This window comes from Cryptomeria japonica, chromosome 10, assembly GCF_030272615.1.
Source record: "Cryptomeria japonica chromosome 10, Sugi_1.0, whole genome shotgun sequence".
NCBI lineage: Eukaryota > Viridiplantae > Streptophyta > Pinopsida > Cupressales > Cupressaceae > Cryptomeria > Cryptomeria japonica.
The window spans coordinates 456,371,151-456,374,582 of record NC_081414.1 but is presented as its reverse complement, the minus strand read 5'-3'; positions in this window follow the sequence as shown (position 1 = coordinate 456,374,582).

Below are 3,432 nucleotides of genomic sequence, written 5' to 3'. Positions count from 1 at the left end.
ATCCCAAAAATATCTTATCGGAGCTTAACAATTTTGAAAATTTCCGGATATGCCTTCTCCAATAGCTCAAGATAAGTATCCCAACCAGTTTTGAAAGTGTCAAAAATAGTAAGTCCATTTAGTATATGTGCAAATGACTCTTTCTCACTTAACTCTGTCGGTGTGGGCTTTCCAACCATATCCATACACTCCTTATGTACACTGGGCGAATCCAACCAGGGACTCACCAAGCCTCTAAGACTTCTGGCTCTTCTTATTATTTTGTCTTTTTCTTTCTCAAGAACATAAATTTGGGCTTCCAAAACCAATATTTGACCATCAATGGATGTAGTCAATAAATTCAATCCATCAAAGGAATTGGCTATACCTGCAATTTTCTCCTGAAATTCCTTAATTTTCTTATCCAACTGTAGGTACATTTGTGTTACAAGAAACCCTATAAATATTTGTACACTGCTTCAAAGAATTGTCTATTAATTTCAAATTTTCATCAATCTTCTTCCTCTCAGACTCAATTACTTGATCAAATGTAGCTCTTTTAGCCTCTGTGAACCTCTCCAATGCTTGCCGATTTGAAATATGCTGCAAGGATTGAAAATCCTTTGAAATGTGCTCAGTAATTGTCTTTAGCTTGTCGGAGGGGCTCGCTTCTCTGTCAAACTTGCAATCCGGGACTAGTCTGTGCAAGACAGTGATAGACTAATCAATAATCCCTTTATCCATAGATCCCTCCATCAATTTTTGTGCAGTCATCATCATGAGTTCAGTAGGACTCATCTCGGTTATGTTTTCTTTACAACCTGTGAGGTGTCAATTGACAACAATGATGGACCTACTACCGGTTCCTTGCCAGATTCCCCTTTCTTCTCCTCTGATGATTTGTCCTTAATAGCTTTCTCACTTGCACCAGTGGATTCGCCACTTGGTGCAGTCTTTGTAACTATCAGTTCCTCTGTAGGAACTGTAACCTCATGTACATTTGTAGCAGGAGGATTGTTATCCTCAATATTAGTATCATGTACATCATCAACCTTTTCACTCTTTGTATTTGCCGGTATCTCAACATTTGACTGTACATTTGTATCTACCGAGGGCTTGATTTCCACTATCTTAATGTTCTTCAAAATTGGGGGTGAAGTACCCATAATACCCTTTCCTTTCCCTTCAACCGGGGTGTCTGCAGTGTCTTTTTTTATTCTAGTGAAGTAAAGAAACCTCGATTCTCTTCAAAGAACTTAACCCATGCCTTTTGGGTCTCCTTTATTATCTCATTTACCCTTCCTATCATAAGATTGGTTATTCTATGTTTTTTGTTAAAGATTTTTCTACCTGCAACCTCAAGTGTCTTATCCATTTCCTCTAGAGTAATAGAAACAAACAGATCACAACTCTTGAATTTTAATATGCTTGTCTTCTTGTATTGTTGATAGCCTCCTAGCATCTAACATATCATACAGTTCTTCCGGTATTTGGTTTTCAATTTCTATAAAGGCTTTCTTATAAATATCCAAATATAACAAAATTGCTTCCTCTACCTCTCTTTGTTCAACATTATCTAAACGATCATAGTAAAACTGTACATTCTTTAACATGCCATCCTTAGTTATCTCATTTACTAAATCTGAACAAGTTTTTGGTGGAATGATAGTTACATTACCAGATTGAATTGTCGTATCAATGTCAGCCTTCTTTTTCCTTTTTGTTGTACCAGATGGAGCTAAAGGTGTTACTTTTGGTGCTTGCTTCTGTGTCAGTAACTTGAATGTAACTCTCCTAGTAGGGTGCCTTTTAGTTTCTACCTTGGTTTCCTTTTTTTTCTTCCTTATAACCCTTTTGAAAGCCAAGGGCGTGTCATCCTCAAATTCAGACTCTGTTGTAACAAGCTCAATGTGTACTTCTGGATCCTTCCTCTTCCTACCTTTCTTCGGGACAGCATCAATCAATGCTTTAATGTCCTGTGAAACCTTTTCTACAAACTTGCTTTCTTTTCCTTCCTGCTTCTCTCTCTTCTTCCGGTTGAACTATGTTTCAACCTCTTGTGTCTTTTTCTTTGTAGTACCACAGGGCTTCTTAGCTTCATCAACAGGTGCATCAATCAACATCTTTGCATAAGCATCAAGGATCTGTGCATCAACTTCATAGCCCATTTCCTCGATCCAAATCTTTCGGGGCTTAACCGCTTTCATAATTATTTCTTCTTTCTTCACCATGAAGCATATGTCGGTTGAGTATTTTTCAACAATATGCTTAGGAACCCTTTCTCTAGACTTCGTAGCCTTCTGGAATGCCTTAAAATATACCAATACCTTATCATCTCTCTGACTGCCTAAAGTAGCAATTGACTGTTTCAATTGTCTCCCTACCGGGATATCAAATGCCCATTGTCTCTTCCCAAAACCGAGAGTGTCATTCATGAAAAATAGCATTAAGCAAACAATTAAGTTTTCATATCGAAAAGTCCCTTTCTTTTCTCCTTTAATCTTTCCTAGGTTTATCAATAATTCATCTAACATCCAACTACATAGATCCAATTTATCATTTTCTCTCATGATCTTGTAAGTTGTGAAAATGCAGGAGCTAGAAATAGAATTCAGTCAGTTTGACTGAGTTACCTTATAACCGATGACCATGCTACCGAATGTGATGTTTGTGTTAGTAATAGTGTTGATTCTCATAGATCTCCTATCTGATGTTGTGTCAGTGATCTTGTTGACATAATCATTAGAAACCTTCTTATGTGGACGTTGCCCAACTTGTGGTAAACCGATGAGTGCCCTGATGGATTCCTTCTTGATCTTGTAAGGTCTATCCAACCAGATAAACTCTCCATGTACTCTGCTTAAAACATACCTAATGATTTCATCTTCGAATTTCAGAATGTCCAGAATGTCGGTAAACCCTAAGTCTTCAATGTGCTTGTATGTGGGTTTAACTTTTCCAGAATCTCCCATAAGCTCGCTCATGTACATGCCCTTTATATCAGATGTCCCCAAATCCTCAATGTGACAATGTATGTATGCCCCAACATCTTCAACATAAACAACTCCCTTTGGAACACGAGAAAATGCTCCAACTGAGTCATCCAAGGTAGCCACATGCAGATACCGCTTGAAAGTTGACCTGAGATGGTTTTTGACCTCTACAACAATCGGATTTGCAACAAAGATAGGTGTAGACACATAAAAATTTCCATTAATTTGTCCTCATTTAATTTCAAATTTCTTCGAACATCGGGTGAGTCCTTATTATTACATTATTATTTATCCATAATTCATTATTCACAATTTCCATCTTTTATTATATTATTATTAATATATTACCATTTATCCATTAAATTTATTAAATAAAACATTATATCATGCATACACCTTCATACATTCACATTATACACATTTCTCTATTTATTTAATAAAACCCTTAAATATCCCCTCC